The sequence below is a fragment of the Trichosurus vulpecula genome, chromosome 5 (assembly GCF_011100635.1).
Source record: "Trichosurus vulpecula isolate mTriVul1 chromosome 5, mTriVul1.pri, whole genome shotgun sequence".
In the NCBI taxonomy this organism is placed as follows: Eukaryota; Metazoa; Chordata; class Mammalia; order Diprotodontia; family Phalangeridae; genus Trichosurus; species Trichosurus vulpecula.
This window is the reverse complement of record NC_050577.1, coordinates 250,190,455-250,203,529: the sequence shown is the minus strand read 5'-3', so window position 1 is coordinate 250,203,529 and position 13,075 is coordinate 250,190,455. Positions and strand designations below refer to the sequence as shown.

The following is a 13,075-nucleotide window of genomic DNA, read 5'->3' as shown; positions in this document are numbered from 1 at the left end:
ACGCCCTCCCCAGGGCCAGGGCTGCGAGCCCGGGATTCCGAGAGATGCCCAACAGTCCTCTCAAGCGCAGGAGGACTAGGCTGTGGCCCCACCTCTGACGTCAGGAGCCGGTCCCTCCCAGCCGAGGTCCCGCCCCCTAGGGTCCCGCCCATTTTCCCGAACCCCCGCCCACCCTTCCCCAAGAAGTTCCGGTGCCAGACTCCTTCCCTACTCCCCACCTCCCTCAACCGGAAGCACTTCAGCTGAGCTTTGGGCCAGAGTGAGGCCTGGTAGCTGCCGCCGCCGCCGCAGCAGCGGCTCCATTGCGGGGGGTACAGCAGCCTCCTCCATCCCGAGAAGGAGCCTGAGGGCTCGGCGCCCCCTGAGCCGCGCCCCGCTGTCCCGGCGCTCATGGAGCAACGTGAGTGGCGGGGCCGGGGCAGGAGGGCGGGGAGAAAGGACGCCGTGCCCGGGCTGGGGGTGCAGGGGCCCTGCCTCCCCCGCTGCCCGGCGGCGGCGGCCCCATCTCGGGATCCCGCCCCCCCCAGGCTGGGCCCCGCAGGAAAGCTCGGGGCAGACAGGTCGTCGCCCGGGGCGGTCCGACCTGGGCCCGGGGGGGCGGGGCGCCTGGGCTGAAGGGGGGTCCCTGGGCTGCGGCTCGTGGGGGTTTGGCTTCCACAAACCCCCTCCCCCAAGGCAAATCAACAGTTATTCAGAGCAGGGGCTAGGCTTTGTTTGTTTTTTTCCTGTTCGTTGTATCTTTAGCTCCAATCCTAGTGCCTAGTACATAGTAGGTGCTTAATAAATGCCGGTTGCCCGCCGGGGACGGTGCTAAACTTTGAGGATACAAAGAAAGGCAAAAACAGGCCCCGCCCCCGGGGATCTCCCAGTCAAATTGGGCAGACAACCTACAAACCACTATGTACAAACAAGATAGAGGCAGCATAGAGTCGAAGCAATCTCGGGGGCCAAGCAGACACCCCCCCCCCGCCTTGGCTTTGGTATGTGCAGTTCTCCTGCACCCGGGTCTTCTCCCCTTCTTGATCACTCCCCACTCCCCGGCCTTGCTCAATCTTTTTTTCCATTCTTAGCCCCCGAATGGAAAGTGGATGATCCCCCGATCGCCCATCTTTGAGGCGATGTGTAGCTCGAGGGAACCAGGAAACTTTTGCAGATCAAGAAGTTTTGAAATTTGGGGTCGGGACCACGCGAAGACGTTAAAGGGGATGTTGCACTTCCAGCTGTCCCGGACTATTTTCGCGGGTTGGTTCAGGTTATGTTAAATGCAAACAGCTCCTTACAGGATCTTTACGCACTAAACTTAAAAATCAGATTTCTTTTTTCTTGAGAAAATGAGTAGTTTAGGTAAGCGCCTGTACTTTCTTGCCGAGTTTCTCCTCTAATCTCTGAATTCCTGTGGCTGCCCGGAATACTCGGTGATCAGCAGAACACTGATCAATGTAAAAACATTCCTCCCTCCTATGTGGAGGGCTGTAGTTTTGGATTGAGGTCTAAGTACGCTGTCAGATTTTTGTCAGTATATTAGCGTGTTTTACTTAACTGAAATGCTTTGTTTAAAGTGTGGAGGGAGGGGGCACTTGGGGTGAGGTGTTACTGGAAAGTGAAAGTGATGTTTAAAAAAAAATGAAGCATTAAGAGAAATGTTAGGTGGAAAAACAAAAACACAAAAGGTTGAGCTTAATCTTTGGTTAATACACTTACTGAAATTTAGTTTAACGTTACAGAGAACTTATAAGTTTTATGTTTTCCGTTATCTTTGTATGCTTTCTATATGGCCCTGTCGTATATGGACTTGTGTGACTTTTCACAAAACTATTATGAGATCTGCATAGTAGAGGTTAACACAAATTGAATAGAGGTGAAAGTATTTTTCATGGTAAATTTCATTTTGAGGTGATGCTCTGGTTTTGAAACTTTATATAGGTACAATTAATAGAAACTTCTCATACATACAGATTATAGGTGGAAACTGCTTTTGGTATAATTTTGGAGAGCCGGTAAACTTTGTATTGATTTTTTTTTTCCATTTTGAAAGTTATTTTCAGTGCTTTGGAGATCGTATTGTACCGTAAAGCTTAAATATTATGTTTGTATTTAATCTTTAAAACTTAGCAAATACATTAGTCTTTTTTTCCACTAATTTTGATATATTTCAAAGAATACTGTGAAAAGTGAACAGCTTACAGGTAGATGACATTTTAAAAAACCAACGATTTGCAATAAATGTTAGATGGGAAAAATACAAAGCCCAATTGAGTTAATGGAAGAAAAGTAAAATCATGAGTTATAGAAGAAGATAAACAGAAATCACAACAACATTGAGTTCTTGTTTATGAAGTGGAAAAAGAGACTAAATTTATTTCTATGTTATGAGTCTGGGGCAGAAGATGACTGTTGTTGATGTTTTTAAAGTCAGTAGAAGGAACATAAATTGTATATAGTTTGTTTTTTTTTAGTGAAACCTGAAGTTTCTGAGCTATACAAGAGTGTAGAAAATAAGGTTAGAGGTCAGGTTAGATTTGGACATAGTAATCAACATGTGGTTGCTAACTTGTTTTCAAAGGGATATCCCAGGGAGTTTTGTAGAAGAAGAAAGGATAGAGGAAATCAAATAAGTAATGTGTGACTTGGGACATATTTTAAAAGCATTGTCTAACTCTGATTTAACATTGTAGGCAGCTGTCATTCTTGTTCATTAAACAAATATTTATTGAGCAGAGAGTATGGTGGACTACATGGTTGTAGATGAGATGGGGGCTTACCATCCAGTAAGGGAGATAAGACAAATATATGTTCTGTAAAACTATGTGGTATTTCATAGGAGTGGTACAGACTTAAATACTTAATATGGGAGGACAGAAGAAAAGTGGACTTGGAGTCAGAAAACCTTATAAAATTCAAGACCCGTTTCTCCTATTGACTAGGTGCCACTTTAGACTGACTTACTTTTCTGGGCCTTATTTTCTTTGTAAAATGAAGGGGGAAGTAAATAATTCAATCCAAGAGTCCTCTTTTGGTTCTAATCTGTGATTTCCACTTGAGGTGACCAGGGAAGGCTTCATAGAGACATGTGAATTGGCCATTGAAGGCTGTGAAAGATTTGACAAATAAAAACAGTGAAAGATCATCATAGAAAGAGGGAATGGCACGAGCAAATGGGAACACCAAGTCGTCAAAGTTCTTCAGAATACAAAATTTGTTTTTGGAAGTAGTAGAAATTTTTATTATTGTTGTTATTATTATGTAAGAGGAACTCATTTATATAGTGCTATAATGTTTGCAAAGCACTTTCCTTCCAACATCCCTATGAGGTATTATGTTATTCCTGTTTTATAGATGAGGAAACCTCAGCTTTGCGAGGATGTGACTTAGCCATGGGCACACAAGTAGTGTCTGAGGCAAGATTCCAGCTCAGGTCTTCTGACTCCAAGTCTATCATTCTACTTTATCACATCTCTTTTCACAGAAGACTGAGATGGATGGTTTAGAAGGCCTTGAAAGCCAGGAATTTGGGTTTATGTTGGTTAGGCCGTGAGAGGCATTAAAGATTTTTGAATAGGAAGATGACAGACACACTTAAAAAATGCTTGGCTGTATGTTGTTTAACAATAATTGGAGAAAAGCATAGATGTCATGCTTATCTAATTTGCAGACTACTAAAAGTTGGGATGAATAGCTAACAGTGTGTTAGAAGACAGGATCTAAGTAGATATTAGGAAGCTAGAGCAGGAGTTCTTGATTTTTTTTTTTTTGTGCTATTGACCCATTTAAGCAGTCTACTGAATTGTTTGGACTCTTCGTTAGAGTAATTTTTTTAAAAATTGTAACTTAAGGAAATGTTAAATTTCAGATAGAGGTTTTTGAAAATAAATATATATATTTTTTCCCATCCATAATCACATGCACCCTGAAATCTTATCTGTGAAGCTTGGGTCCCAGAGTAAAAAAAAAAAACCAAAAAACCTAGGGCTAAGGTACTAGACTGAATCTATTAAGATGAAGTTCATTGGGAATAAACATAGTCTTACATTTAGTTTCAAAAAGTCAGTTTCACAAGTGCAAATAAAAGGGAAGATAGTATGTCTGAAAAAGATCTAGGGGGTTAGTGGAGCACAAGTTCAAGATGAGTTAGCAGCCTGATGTGGCAGCCAAAAAACTAATATGATTTTGGACTCCATTAAGAGAGACAAAGCGTCCAGAAAAAAAAAGGAACTGACAGTTCTCTGTTCTGGTTAGACCACATTTGGAGTATTGTGTTCAGTTTTGAATGCCACAGTTTAAGAAACACATTGATAACCTACAGAGAATCAAGAGGATAACCAAGCCTTGAATCCACCTTACATAAAGACTGTTTGTTGGAATTGGAGCTATTTAGCTTAGGCAGGAGAAGGGAGAAGTAGACCAAGAGTTAGGGTATAAGACTTGCTGTTTTCAGGTATTTGAAGGGCAGATTGTCATGTGAAGGAGCGATTAGAATTGTTTTGCTTGGTTCCTGAGTACAGCAGTAGGTGAAAGCTGAAGGAGGAAAATTCAGTCTTTATGTCAGGAAAAATTTCCTAACAATTATTGGAGGTGGAGGCTGGATGATCACGGGTCGGGCATGTTATACAGTGGGGATTCATTTTGGTTATAGTTTGGACTATATTTCTGCTGGTGTTCTTACTTAGCTCTAAAATTTCAATTTTGTGATTTGGTAATACTATTCTGGTAGTGTTGTGCAGGACGATTTAGAGCAGGGAGAACCTGGAGTTTTTAGATAAGATGAGATGACATGAGAAGAAAGCGTGTTCTGATGCTAGGGATATGATGAAGAAAGACTCAACAACACTTGTTGACTGATTCACTTTAAGAAACACTTGATTGCCTGCTATGAAATAGGAATTGTGCAAGGTGCTGGATGTACAGGTTGAAGGATTTGGAGGTGTCCAAGATTACCCCTAAAATTATGTGCCTGGGTACTGAGAGTGGTAGTATTGTTAACTGAATCCCAGCTCCCAGGCTACAGATTGTGGGACCTTATTAGTCACTCAACCTTTCTTCTCAGGAGGCCTTTCCTGGTTCCTGCACCTCGGTGCTATTTTCTTCACATCCAAGGTTACTTTGTATCTGCTTTGTGTCAAGCTCTTTGAGGGCAGCAGCTAATTCTTTTTAGGTTTTGTATGAAGAATACTTAGCAGAGTACCTGACACACAGAGTGTGCTTAATAAAATTAACTTGTTGAATGTTTGATCTCTACAATAAAGGGTTGTACTGGTTGACTTGTAGAAGGCCCTTCTAGCTCTAAATCTATGATCCCATGAAACAGAAATCATAAGTCACAGTTGGTTTGAGAGGGAAAATGATAAGTTCAATTTTATTTTTTCTGAGTTCAGTTTTAAACATTCTAAGTTTATGTCAGGACATGAAGATGTAAGTGCCCACCAGGCAGTTGGAAACGTATTAGAGCTTAGGAAAGAGGTCTTGGCTATTTTATGAACATGATCAAGAAATATGAACAAGTGGTTTTCAAAAGAGGAAATGCAAGTTAACATTTTATTAAAGAATAGTCCACACCATTAACAATACAGGACATGGAAATTAAACGTCTCTTAAGGTTTAACGTCACATCCATCATATTGGCAAATATGACAAAAGATGAAAATATTAGTTGTTGAAGAGGCTGTAGGTGGACAGGCACATTGATGCACTGTTGGTGATATTGTGAATTGCTTCAATTATTCTGGAAAGTAATTTTTAATCACACTAAAAAAGTCCCTTAAACTGTATATACTCTTTGACCAATGATACCACTACTAGACATATACCCTAAAGAGGCCAGAAGTAGAGGGAAAGTTCCCATATATACAAAAATATGGGAATACTTTTTGTAATAGTAGTGAATTGGAGAGAAAGTCGTTATCCATTGATTGGAGAGAAGCTGAATAAATTTTGGTCTATGAATATAATACTATTATTGTGTGATAAGAAAAGACAAATGGGAAAAATTCTTAGAAACTTGGGGAATAAGTGTGTGTTTTGATGCAGAGCAAAGTGAGCAGAACCAGGAGAAATTTTACACAGTGACCACAGTAACATAAAGGACAAACAACATTGAAAGTCTTCAGAACTCTGATCAATGCAACGACCATATGTCAGTAATTCAGTTAGTAAGCATTTTTTAAGCATAAGCAATGGGTATCTAAATAAAGGCAGAAACACAGTCCATACCTTCCAGCAGCTCACATTCTAATGAAGAAGACAATATGCAAGTAACTGTACACACACAGATACAGACACACACACAGTGTGGATGTACTGTATATCTCAGGGAAAGCAGTAACAGCGGTGGGAGTGGGGAGAGACAAGGAAAGACCTTTTGCGGAAGGTAGAATTTGAGCTGAGTCTTGAAGGAGTTTAGGGAAACCTGGAGGTGGAGGCGACAAAGGACAGCATTTCAGGCTTGGAAGATAGCACGGAGTCCAGAGACAGAGTGTCATATCCAAGGAATACTAAGTAGGCCATTATCACTGTATCTTCTAGTACTTGAAGGGGAGGAAAGTGTAAAAAAAAAAAAAAAAGGAAAGGTAGGAAGGGGGCAGGTTGTGAATGGTTTTAAAAGCCAAACAGAATTTTATATTGATCCTGGAGGTAATAGGAAACTACTGGACTTCATTGAATTGGGACAGAGGGTGACATGGTCACATCTGTGCTTTAGGAAAATAATTTTGCCATCTACATGGAGAGTAGCTTGGAGTAGGGACAGACTTGAGGTAAGGGAGAACAACCAGGAGGCTGTTGCTGTACAGAGGTGAGAGGTAAGAGGGATGATGAACTAGGATTGTGACTATATGAGTGGAGGAAAAGGGACTCATAGGGGAGTTATTGTGACAGAAAGGACAAGATTTGGCAACGGGTTGGATATTTAGGGTGAGAATAAGGACTTAGAGAACAAATTTCGGGCCTGGGCAACTGGGAGGATGGTTGTGCCCTCTAAAGGGAAAGGGAAGTTCAGAAGAGGGTGGGAGTGGGGGTGGGGTGGAAGAAAATAATGAGTTCTGTTTTGGGCATGTTCATTTAGAGATGCCTGTGAAACATATAGCTTGAGATGTCCAAGAGACAATTGGAGATTTCAAGACTGTAGCTCAGCAGAGAGACTAGGGCTGGCTATATAGACATGGGAATCATTTGCATAGAGATAATAACACATTAGAGCTGGTGAAATCACCAACTAAGGTACTATAGTGGGAAAAGAGGGTCCAAGACAGCTTTGTTGCAGGGGAAGAGGGGGAGAAACAACTCATGACTTGTCAGTATGCCTCCATGAAGATCCAGCAATGAAGACTGAGAAGGAGCCATTGTAGGTAGGAGGAAAACAGGGAGAGGGCAATGTCAAGAAAACCTTTAGAGGAAAGAGGAACCAGGAGGAGAGGGTGATCATCAGTGTCAAAAGGCTGCAGATATATCAAGAAAAATGAGGATTGAGAAAAGGTCGTTAGATCTAGTAATTAAGAGGTCATTTGAAGAGGGTAGTTCCAGTTGAGTGAGGAAGTTGGAAGCTACATTGTGGAAGGTTTAGAAGAGGGTGAGAGGAGAAGTGGCGACATCAAATATAGATTACTTTCTCAAGGAGGCTAGCCACAAAGGAGAGAAGAAATAGAGGACAGTAGCAGTGGATCAAGTGAGTATTTTTTAAGGATGGAAGAGACATAGGAATGGTTGAAGGCCACATGGAAGGAAGAGGTTGAAGATTAAGGAGAGAGTGGGGATGACAGTGCCAAGGGGATGGGAGCAAAGATGCACATAGAGCAGTTTGCCTTGGCAAGGAGAAGGGCCACCTCTCTATATGAAACTGGAATGAAGGAGTAGATAGTGGAGTAAGATGTCTGAGTGATGTGAGATGAAGAGAAGATAAGAGGGGAGCACTTGGCTAATGGCCTCAGTCTCTTCCTTGAAGTACTCCACAGCTGAAAGGGTAGGGGAGTGGTGCTTTGAGGGACTTGAGGAGAGACCAAGAGCTGCTGTGATAGATAGGAAGGTTAGTCAGTTGATTAGAGAAGTATAAAAAGATTGATTTGCTATAGTAAATGTCCATTTGAGATTGTGTTACATAAATTTGTAGTGGGCACAGTCATCAGAGTTTCAAGATTTCATCCAATGCTATTTAGTAGCACATGAATAGGTATGATGGGAGGCAGGTGCTGGGGAGTAATCCAAGATTGGGATTTGACAAAGTGTGATCTGGACAAGGGGCCAAAGGATTCAAAATGCGGACATCAGAGTTGAATTCATTGACCAAGGGGTGGAGGTAGGGAAGGGAGGAGAGTGTATCCAGTGAAGCGCTAATGGCCTGGGAAAGAACTGAAGTTTAGAGGGATTGGTGTGTCCTTAGTGTGAAGGAAAGAGAGATAGTGGAGAGAGAGAGAGACTGTGAGCCAGACACTGAACTCATTGAGGACAGCAGGAGAATGTTTTTGGACTTGATAGGTTAAAAAAACATTAGGATATAATTTGGGTGATAAATTTGTATAGTGTGGCATTCACAGGAGGAGATGCTACTGAGAACCCCTTGTAGAATGATATTCTGGAAGTGGCAAAGTAGGATGTATGGAGTGTTTTAACTCTTACACCAGCACCAGTGAGATTCAGGTAAGGAGGATAGGTGTGATTGAAAGTTCATTCAGTTCTAGAAAGGATGGCCAAAGATGAAGTGTCATTGGTCATTCAGCCAGTCGTCTAGCATTTATTAAGTGTCTGCCTAAGTCAAGTGCTGCGCTGAGCTCTGGGGATACAAAGAAAGGCAAAAAACAGACCTTTCTTTCAATGGAGCTTATCATGAGGGAGACAATATGCAAAACACTATGTACAAACAAGATATATACAGGATAAATTGGGGGTAATCTCAGAGGGAAGGCATGAAAATTAAGGAGGAATGGGAAATCCGGAGGGAGCCAGAAGATGGAAGGGGTGAGAAAGAAAAAGGCTTAAGATGAAAGTAAATTTGTTAATTATAGAAGACACAGTGGAAGAAGAGTATTTAGTCCGGGGCAAAGGGTGGGGAGTGGATCGTTGTGGTTGAAAGGAGTAGGAGTAAGAACTTGCAACCAGGAATGGAGAGAGAATGGTGTGGCAGACTAGAGGCATAGAGTGCAGAATGTTTTAAGACATGGCTCTTAGGCTGATTTGTTTTGCTTTAGTGTACATGATTGTTCCAAGAGTGGGTCCTTTGGAGGTGGAGGGAGTTATTGAGAAGTGATAGTGACATAAAAAGGGAAAAGAAAATGAAACATTTTAAAAGAAAGGTCATAGCTTGAAAGATCCATTTGCGAACCATCTACGTAGAGGTTATAGTTGGGAGCAAATGAAAGTAGGTGACATCTCTGAGGGAACATATAGCCTCCAGCTTAGAGGAGACACTTCAGTGATTTGCAACAATTCAAGTGTTAGGTGGTCTATAAACAGATTATCTATTGGGTGACTGGAGAATTTGGTAGTCTAGAGCACATCTTGTCTGACAGTTTCAGATGGAGTAGAAAGGTATCAATTGAATAATCAATCTGGAAATATTTTTTTTCTAGTGTCAGAATACTTTAGAATGTTTGCTCATTTGGGGTATATATGAATGGGTATGTGATGTTTCAGAGTCATTTTTGTCTAGAGATGCTATAAATGTTGAAAACAGATATTGTTGGTGACAACTGATATGTAAATACATTAGAAGATTTTAAAAAGTTTGTACAGGTTGTAACTTCTCCAAGCCCTATCAAAATAATTCACCTATTTGCCAACCTTATGGTAATAAGCCTCTTTGAACTTACCCAGGTTCATCATCTTTTGACAGTTTACTGCTGCCTAGGTCTCTCTACTTATCCAACTTCGTGGAGGAAATGTTAAAGCTTATGCTTCCATGTTGTAGTCTTTCAGAACCTAATATCACCTTGGAGTAACATAGAAAGGAATCTCGTAGAACTTCTTTTTACTTTGTATAAATTTTTTTTGTTTGTTTTAACTTACAGTATCTACATATTTAGAAATTATTTTTGTGGCTTTTAATACTTTGTCACTGGCTGTTCATGTTGTCTTTCTTGGAAAATTATATTTTTTGGAGCAAAACTAGTTTATTTCCAACCTTTTTCTTTTTGTTAGAAAACATTTAGTTTTTCTAGAGCTTGGTTGGGTGTAGAGAGCTATAAATTAGAGATCCATAAAATACATAGATGTTCATTTTTTTCAGAGAGGCTTGGGATAGGCAAACTACTAGTATCAGATGGCATATATTTAAATAGCTCAAGATCTTTTGAAATATGTCCTTGTCTGGGACTTTGTGTAGATGTTTGAGTAGGAGGATGCCTTCATGTTAATATGTAAATATATAATTTATAAGAGATCATTGCTGAAAGTGGACTGTCATAGTAATTTTTGTTTTTCCCTCCTGATGTATGTATCATAGAAGTGATTTCTGGCAAATCTTAATTTTTTTTTCTCTTCAAAATTTATACACTTGATTTAGTTTTTTCTGCTTAAAGAAATATACTTTATATTCTTGTGAACAGTCTTGAGAGTTCCCCTTTTATAGAGAAATGAGAATTAGTATGCTTGGGTTTAATTCAGTTGGTTAGATCATGGTGCTGAGGCAGAGACCTGCCATTTATTTCTTTTGAGAGTTTTAGGTTTGCTAGGTTTTTAAGGTTGTAACATCATGAAAATAGTTAAAATATCTATAAAGATATTAAGAACCACTGGCCTAGAGTCAGGTGAAGTAGGGCTGGCCTTGTTTTAAAGAAAAGTTCATTGACCTTTAAAACTTTTTATTGATGTCTTTTGTTTTCGTCTCCAATATAGTACTCCTTTTTCCCTACCCAGAGAACTATCTCTTGTATCAAAGAATACAAACGAGGGGGAGAAAAACCCAATTTAGCAAAACTAACAGACATTAGCAATAGTCTGATGGTACATGTCATATTATGTATTGACATTCCCCTCACCCCAAACTCTGCAAAGGAGGTAGGCTCCCTAAGATATATTTTTTTGTCTCTTCTTTAGGGTCAAGTTTCACCAAATTTTAATTAAGCACTTATAGTGTACAAATTCTAAGGCCTTAGACAACATAGACCGCTGAGATAACACAAGCCCTGATTTTCAGGAGCTTAAAATCTAATAGGAAGAATGATAGGTATAAAAAATAATTTTGATATAAAAGAAAGAAGTATAAGGAAGCAGTCCAGGCAAAATGCAATGAGCAGTTTGAGGAGGGAGAGGTCATTTTTACTCAGAGTTCATAGGGATGGGGGTGGGAGGGGTGTGTGTGGGTGTGTGTGTGTGTGATTTCATGGATTGAGTGGGGAAGGGCAAATACATTCCGAGTGTGAGGATGGCATGAATTTGAGGAGAAGGCAAGATGAGAATGGGGATGTCGAGTAGTTCCGTTTGGCTGGAATGTAGAATATGTGAAGGGAGGAGTAGAATGATATAAATAGTTGGACATTTAAATTGGAATTGTATTATGTAAGGCCTTGAATACCAGAGTTAAGAGTGTGTAGTTGATTTGTTCAGGGATAGGAAGCCCCTGGAAATTTTCTGAGTGGTACAGGGAGAGAATCATAGTAGTGTTAGGAAGATTGCTTAGGTTACACCCTTGACTTGGCTGTCTTACACTTGCATGTCTGTGAACTTTGAGATTGCTTTATCTAAGTATAATCTTTTCTCACTCCATCTTTCCCAGTGCCTTATAACTCCTAACTCAGTTCTTTGTTCTTACTTTGACCTTTATCTCCTCCATCGCTCAGTTCTTTCCCCAGCCATCATCCCTGCACTGGCTACACTTTTTTCTTCCCTATTTCTACCCTTTGGTGAATGAACTCAACTCTGCATCATCTTCTACCCTTGATTCCCTTCAACCTTGAATTACTTCCACCATCCACCACCTTTGCTCGTACTCACATGCTCCTGAACAGAGCTGAAGGAAATCAGGAAACCTTGCTGACTGGGTCCAAGATAAATTTATATTACATAATTTCGCTGGACCCTCATTGCAGCAAGGCAAACATTTTTCCCCTCCCTAATTGATTTACTATCTCACCACAGGGGCTCTTCCAAACATTTTTGTCTCTCTTCAGCCCCCACCCCCTTCCCTCCAGCACCCCTTTTTTCACCTGAGCACTTGAGGGGGTGTTTATCAAAATAATTGAGGCCATCTGCCAAGAAATCAGTGTTTCCCCTCCTTAGTTTCCCCCCAAATCCTCCTCTTTTCCTAACTTCCTTGTTATCAGGGCACTACCTTCCTCCCAGTTACTCAGACTCACAAATTGGGTGCCTCCTTTACTTTTACCACTTAACTCCTACCCATCTCCATCCAATATATTCCAAACCCTGTCATTTGTACTTTCACAACATCTCTCACGTGCGCTCCCTTCTTTCCTCTGACACTGCCATCACAAAGCTACAAACTCTCATCACCTCACACCTGGAGTATTGCACTAGCCTGCTGGGGAGCTCTCCCTGCTTGGGGTCTTTCCTTTTCTAGTCTGTCCTTTGCTCAGCTGCTAAAGTGATCTTCCTAAGGTATAGCTCCTGTTCATTAAAGTGCAGTGGCTCCCTGTCACCTCTGGGATCCAATATAAAACCCCTTCTTGGTTCTTAAAATCCTTTTTTAACTAGTTCCTTCCTATTTTTCAATTCTTCTTAGACATTCCTTTCCTTTCCATACTCTGCAGTGTAGTGACACCGACCTCCTTGCTGTCACTCAGACAGCCTACTGAGAGTGCATTCCTTGTCTCTACCTCTGGGATCCCCTGGTTTCCTTAAAGTCTCAGTTCCTATCTTACCTTCTGTAGGAAGCCTTTCCCAATGCTCCTGAATTCTAGTACCTTCCCTCTGTGTTTGTCTCCAGTTTACATATGTATCTTCTCTGTACCTATTTACATTAGGATGTGAGCACCTTGAGGGCAGGATCTCTTTTTGCTTGGCATCCTTAATGCTTATCACAATGCCTTTCTGGCTTTCTTACCTCTTGTTTTTCTGTGTGCACTTGACAGTATAGTTACATTGGCCTACTTGCAATTTCTGCAATATAATACTTCATCTCCTGACTCTATGTTCC

General features: G+C 41.0%; 1 protein-coding gene across 1 annotated transcript in view; it reads left to right on the top strand.

The window, feature by feature from the left end:
• The first annotated feature begins 233 nt into the window (after positions 1-233).
• The window catches only part of FRS2 (fibroblast growth factor receptor substrate 2), a 123,273-nt gene continuing 110,431 nt past the window's right edge, over positions 234-13,075 (top strand). The window contains exon 1 of the mRNA XM_036759823.1: positions 234-400. The gene's annotated coding sequence lies outside the window, so the exon portion shown is untranslated. The remainder of the gene's footprint in view (positions 401-13,075) is intronic.